This window comes from Cryptomeria japonica, chromosome 11, assembly GCF_030272615.1.
Source record: "Cryptomeria japonica chromosome 11, Sugi_1.0, whole genome shotgun sequence".
In the NCBI taxonomy this organism is placed as follows: domain Eukaryota; kingdom Viridiplantae; phylum Streptophyta; class Pinopsida; order Cupressales; family Cupressaceae; genus Cryptomeria; species Cryptomeria japonica.
This window is the reverse complement of record NC_081415.1, coordinates 676,218,066-676,225,661: the sequence shown is the minus strand read 5'-3', so window position 1 is coordinate 676,225,661 and position 7,596 is coordinate 676,218,066.

Genomic DNA, 7,596 nt, shown 5'->3' with positions numbered 1-7,596 from the left:
CATTATGTCATATGTCATTATATCTCCTTGGTCAGGTGTTGTTGTATAAAACCTTATTGATGTGAGCCATTGTGTGTTTTGTCCAAATGGTCAATCTTGGGCTAGTGATTGTGTATCCTTCACCTGTGGTTTGTTAGGATTAGTTATGGTTGTCTGTTTTGCCATAGAGTTCTCATAGAGAGACCTTTCCTGTTAGTGTCCTATGAGAGAGTGGCTTTTGAGCAGGGGCCATTCCTGAAGTGGATGACAGGATAACCCATCGAAAGTCAGTTAAAAAGTGATAACCTAATAATTGATTTGGGGGTGGGTGGAATAAATATTAATTAAGATAATGTACCTCGTGCATAGGTGAGTGCTAGTAAGGGCTCATAATGTTGCGAGAAGGCCTGGAATGGCAAACTTACAACCTTGTCTTCACGAAAGGATTGGTAGGGTCCGCATGAGACTTAGTTGGAACCGGAGGTTCGGGAGAGGTCACCAGGACAGTGAGTCGGGACCTATGGAGGCTATACCATGGTATCCATCTTAAGCTATGCAATGACACTCTCTCCTTAGAGTCACTAGTGTTTTGTGAGTTGAGTCACATGGATGTTTGTGGAGTCTTGTAGTTCTTCCGTACTTGTCTTACTTTGCTTGCTTGAGGGTTTTCTACTATCTCCTAGCATGGTGGGGTGGTTCCATTTCAGGATCACATGGTCGGGTGGTAGTAACACTTCCCATCAGATGTTCTGGATTGTATCTTCAGGCGAGGAAAGGCTTCGCTGGTGTTTCTTGGTTCGTGGTTCATGTACCAGCTCATGTTTGGGATCATTGTTCAGTCGAGACCTTGTGGTCATTGTATCAGACTTTTATGTAACCTTGATATTGTAACTTTGGATTCCATGGTATTATTGGAAGCCATGTATTTATGGATATTGTAATATTATTTCAGTAGAATGTATGTTAATTCAGTTGCTTTGATCTTTTGTATAGATGGTTTATGGATAAATAAATGCATTGGAATACTTTAAGTCTTTCATTATGGAATTTTAGATGTATGTGTAGTTTTAATCTTAAGCATTTAATTTACCTAATTAAATGAACAATTGGATTAACCGTGGTGTTAATATAATTTGCGAATTAATCTTCGTTGGTAATCCTTAGGAAATCATGTGTTAGACTTCCGTTGTGTTATTAAACGTCCATTGTGTTATTAAACGTGCAATTGTTATAATTAATGCACTTAATCTTTTAAAAAAAATATTTCACCCTTTAGTTGCCTACTTGTGTTGTTTTCCTTTAGGGTTCCTGGTGGGGCATTACACCAAAGGTTATAAATTAATATTATTAATTTTTCTACTATATTTAAGTGTAAATTTGTTACGTTCATAGACTCTAAAACTGATCTCCTAATTCAAAAAATCATAAAATCTGTAAACTGTATCTATATTTTTTCAAAAACCAAATCACCTCTATTTTTCTCCAAGTTTCCCACCGCTCTTTCTGTTACCCTCTCCTTTATTATCTTCCCTCGTCCCAACAATTTCACAACCACAGCCACAACAAAACCTTTAATTGTGATTTCGGCACTAAAGATAATGCACAGTACAAATCCATTCCATTCGTGCCAACTATTAATTCAATATTTTATGCAAATGCCACTATACTGCTGAAAATTCTTGAAAAGCTCCCGCAGAAACCGAATAATTTGACATCAGATGAAAATAAAGTAATCCAACACAAAGCAAAATAAAATCAGCTGAAATAACTGAGGGAAGTTGGCTGCGTGGGACCCTTTTTTGCCACCCTTAACATCCGGAAAAAATATTGTTTTAACTATGTCATTTGTTAACTTATTATTTTGTGAAAACAAAGGTGCCGTATTGTTAATAAAACAATTGGTTAAATGCAATACTTGCCCAGATTTTTTCACAACTTCTTCGTGCGGAAAAGCCCAACGACCAAAAAGGAAAATTTCTTAAAATGAGAAATATAGGAATAAAGTATATGATTATCATACTTCAATGCAAGCCAGAAGTTATAAATTAATATTATTAAGTTATCAACCTGGCATAAATTCTGTTGGCTGGCATTGAGAGTTGAGAATTTTACTACTACTATTTCTTTTAGCCTACACTTAGTAGCTCTAACGATATTAAACCTCTGCCAATTTACCACTAAGTAATAAAGCAAGTTCAATTTACATGAATAATAAAGGATCCATCTAACAAAAACATATGTAGTTAGAATCTTTTTCCATAAACCGTAAAAACATATGTAGTTAGAGTCTTTTTCCATAAACCGTAGATATGATGGGATTGGAAATAAATTTTTCCGTATAGTTATAGTCTTTTTCAATTAGGTGCTTGGATAAAATACATGGTGGGTTTTTGTATAGTTATAGTCTTTTCAATTAGGTGCTTGGATAAAATACATGGTGGATGACCATACAAATATTTTTTAAGAGACTTGGAAGATAATCGATATAGTTGACATCTCTTAGAATATTCTGAAGTGCCAACAAAAAAAAATGTAATTAGGGTCATTTTTCGTAAACCGTAGATATGATGGGATTCAAAATTAAAATTTTAGCCTAAGAAATGGAACCATTGGATCATGGATGAAAGAATATCTCTAACATCAATAGGGTTTCAATAGGGTTAGTGTTAGAAATTAATGAAAGCTTATTTGATTTAAAATTAGGATTTCATCTTCATCTTCATATTCTTTTAGAACATTAGACCTCTATAAAAAGGAGGAATAACCTATATTCGAACTGTGTACTATAAGAAGTATATAGCTATATAAACACGCATATGAGATTATAATAATTTTTAAAATAATAATTTCTTTTAGTCAATTATATAGAGAGCATGCATTAAAAAATAAATTTTTTTAGATATGAATCCAACAAGAATAAACTTTGATATGGAAGAGGAAACAAGACAATATCAAAGGGAATATCGAAGACGACAACGAGAACAAATCACAGATTCTCAAAGAGAAGAGGAGAGAAGAAGACACAATGAAGCTCAAAGACAGATATGCAAGATGAAGGTCATAATTGACAATATGAGAATTGGAATTTGAAAATAGAGAACAAGGAAATATGAGCAAAAATATCCGTCAAAGAACATTTGAGGAAGTCTCTCATTCTGAAACAGAAGGAAGGAATCAAATTGATTTTGAATCAAATGGGAGGTATAGTCAACCAATAACGACAAATATGGAATTGAATCTTCTAAATGAAAATTCAAGGACAGTAGCACATGCGCCCGAAACACCTTATCATGCAAGTCAGATTGATGTCAATTTAACCACACAAGACAATGCAGAAAATATACAAAACATAAATACTGTTCTTCACAATGATTTCAAAAGATTCCATTTGCAGTTTCAAAATCAATTATATAGCTTTAGAGTGCTGAACATGTACTACATTTGTCAAGAATGTTATCTAGGAATGAAAGTATCACGCAACTCAAAAGGTCCAGTATGTAACAAATGTCGACAAGAAAGAGGAAATCATAGATTTTCAACTTCAAATAATATGGACCGTGGACCACAACCAGAAGAGCTTGCAAATTTGACTCAAGTAGAAGAAATGTTGATTGCACGTGTCAACCCCATACTACAAGTTACACATGCAACAAGTGATCAATATAAATATAAAGGGCACATGATAAGTTTCCCCCAAAATGTAGAACATGTGTCAAAAAAATTGCCACATTTGACAGAAAACTTACCAATCATCATTGTTCGAAGGAGGGATCAACATGGAACAAACTATAACTTTACAGTTAATAGGGATCGTGTATACAGGGCACTCAAATACAAAATAGAGAATGACAAATTTTACTCTGATGTTACAATTGATGAAAATGCTCTCAATCATCTATCAACAAATTCTGATGAGAATATTTTTAATAGATTGAAGACCGTGCATATGGAATTTGATTTAGATACAAATGAGATCATATTTGTGGGTCCAATCATGGAGACAGATGAAGGTAATATAATAGAGCACACAACATCAATGGCTTCGAGATGACCTAATGCCCAGAGAGAAATGGAATTAATCCATGCATGGATTAATAACCCTGATTCAAATCCTACTGCATTAATTGACTGGCCGAGCATTGGTTCATCTCCAATAAATGAATACGTCACATCAAGATTACTTGATATGGCATTTCCCACATTGTTTCCAAATGGCCGATGTGATTGGTTAGAACCAAGAATGAGGTATGTCCACCTCCATGAGTTTGTGAAGCATTTGTTAAGCTATAGAGATCATCATTTTGGCCAGCATCCAAGATTTAGGTATTTTATGATGAACATGATAATGAGACACTGTGCACAACGTTCATCTTCTGTATTTGTAAAGAGAAGCTTTAGAGACATGCAATAACCATAAACGAGTTGCATCAACATATGGAAAACATGCCTCACTCAAATTTGGCTGATAAATTAATGCGATTTGGAACATCATTAAGGGGTACAAGGTCATATTGGGCTAAATGTCGTACAGAATTGACATATATGCTTCATCAGATTGGTTCTCCTACAATATTTTTTACTTTGAGTGCAACATATATGTATTGGTCTGATTTGCATGCACTGATGCCGGGAACGATGCCAACTACTCCACGAGAAGCACAAAATTGGCGAAAACAAAATGTTGCTAACCACCCTCATATAGTGGCACATTACATGCATTTAAGGCATTCTGTATTTAGAAAAGAGATTTTAGAAAAAAAGAGTGAATGTCAAAGACTACTGGTTCAGATATGAGTGGCAACACAGGGGTCCCCACATGTGCATGGATTCATATGGATAATTGGAGTACCCAATATGGACACCATCAACTGGTCAAATGAAGAGGAACGAAAAAGTGTTGAACGCTTTTTTCATTCAATTGTTCATGCATGGAATCCTAGAGAAGATCCACATCAATGAAATATATAGGCATGTTAACAAAGTATTGCACATTTGTATCAAAATATTATATTTTTGAAACTACTAAAAGATCATTGTATAGCTTAAATGCTCAATTTTTATGTTTTACAATTGTAGCCATTCATAAAATTTCAACAACATCCATGTCTCAAAAACACGAGACAACTTGCAGAGATGGATATTGACCAGGACTATGAGGAAATCCTGAACTGTGTAGAACGACACACAGTTTGCAAGGAAGGTGCATGTCTACGAAAGAAAAGAGGAACGATGGTTTGTAGGTGATCATTTAAATGTGAATTTTTTTAACATTAAAATTATTTTTTTGTATAACAGTAAGTAAACTAATTATATATCTTATTCATGTTAAATATAGGTATAATGCTCCCTGGCCATTAAGTCTGAGAGGATCCAAATTATATGAAGACATAGAAACGGGTGAAAGAAAATTTAAACCAGCTAGAAATGATGACAAAGTGAATACACATAATTATCACATATTGCAGTTATGGAGAGAAAACATAGATTGGCAACTTGTTCTCTCAAAACATGCAGTGATCAAATATATTCCAAAGTATGCTATAGAAGTAGAGAAAAGATCAGAAACATACCATCAAATGTTGATGCGTCTCTCCAACATGGAAAATCCTGATGATTTAGCTGCCTGAGCATATAGAAGACTTCTAACTGAGACGGTGATAGAAAGGGATAGCAGAGCGCAAGAAACGTGTCACATGCTATTAGAACTTCCATTGGTAGAAAGCAGTAGAAAATTTATTAACCTAAATGTCCTACATGAAGTGTTCAAGCCAGTGACTATAACCGATGAAGAAAACAATGAAGAACAGACAAAGTCTTTCATAGCCAGATACAGAACAAGGCCATTGTGTATGGAAGGTGTCTCCTTAATTGATGCAGCTAGATCATGGATATATAATCCTAAAAGAAGAAGAGACAACAAATGGGAGCGAAGACAAAGAGCAACAATTGTGAGAGTTTTTCTTAGGTTTATTTGCGTTCTTGAACATGGATCAAGCAAATGGATTGACTTTTGTTTATTAGAGTTAATTCTCTACAAACCATTCTGTGAAATAGAAAGAGATATCGGTAATGATGATGAAGGTATAATTGCAAAGTGGGAGTCATTCAATTATAATCCTTGGCATGTGGAACAAATAACAACTAAAGAAAATGTTGAAAGTACAATTGATTCTGAAATTGATGATGACGAGACTATCTGAGGAAATACCATAGAGCATGAATGGGAAGTTATAGCTAGGTTGCATCGAGGACAAAATATACAGTTTTTAGAAATAGATATGTTGGGTAGAAGAGACATTGGTAGGCATACAGATTGGTCTGTCGATTACCAAGGTGAAGAGTACACGACAGGGGCAACCAATTTTATAATTAACATGAAAAATAAAGGTTGCCTAATATATGATGATATACCCCAATGTATCAATTACACAACCCTGAGTAATAAACAACAATAAGCAATTGACATAATTATGACACACTACCAGAGGAATCAAATTGGAGTGCCATTATTCATGATAATTCAAGGAATAGCAGGGACGGGAAAGTTGTATTTGATTGGTGCCATTAGTCAGGCTCTTGAGAATGCACCAATGTCGTCCCCTTCTCCCCTTCTATTACTTGAGCCAACAGGAGTAGCCGAATTCAATATAGGAGCCTCTACAGTACATTCAAAATTGAGAATTCCGATACTAGATTTTTCTCAACTATAAGGAACAAGACTCTCAAGCTTTGAAGAGGAGATGACACATATCAAATACATTTTGATTGATGAAATGAGTTTCATTGGACAAAACATGTTGGAAAATATAGATTCACGACTCCGACAAGCATTCCCACAAAATGCACAAATAAGTTTTGCAGGTATAGATTTTAATAATTAGAATTCCTAACAAAAAAATAGTTTCAACTACATGAATCATTTATACTAAATTATAAGATTATTATTGTAAGTTTATTAAAATAATTGTTGTTAATTGTTTTTCAGGTATATCTATTATTTTGGTAGGAGATTTGGACCAATTGCCTCCAGTCAATGATAGACTAGCATATGATAGCAACAAACAAGCAAAGTTACTATGGGAGGAATTCAAGACTGTAGTAACTTTAGATAAGATATTTAGACAAGATGGGGAAAATATCGAACAACAGAGATTTCATCAATTGTTGACCAATCTACGAGATGCGAACCCACAAATAGAAGATTGGAAGTTGTTGATGACAAGGATCCTTGCCAACATGGATACTACAAACAATGTCGAGTTTGATAATACAGTCCATTTGTTCTCTACAAATGACAACGTTCATAACCATAATAAAAAATTGTTACATTTGTTGAAGCAACCTATTGCACGTAGTGTTGCCACAAAAGAAGGGAGTGTTAATATAGTAGAAGATTGTTCAAGTGATGAACTTGAACTATAATTATTGATCAGTAAGAATTCAAGGGTAATGCTCACTTCAAATCTTTGGATTCAAGCTGGTCTTGTAAATGGAGCACTAGGATATATTCGAAAGATTGTCTACAAACCAGGAAGTGCTCCACCTGAACCACCCACTTATGTGATGGTTGAGTTTGATAACTATTCTGGATTACCTTTTGAAGATCATCATCCAAGT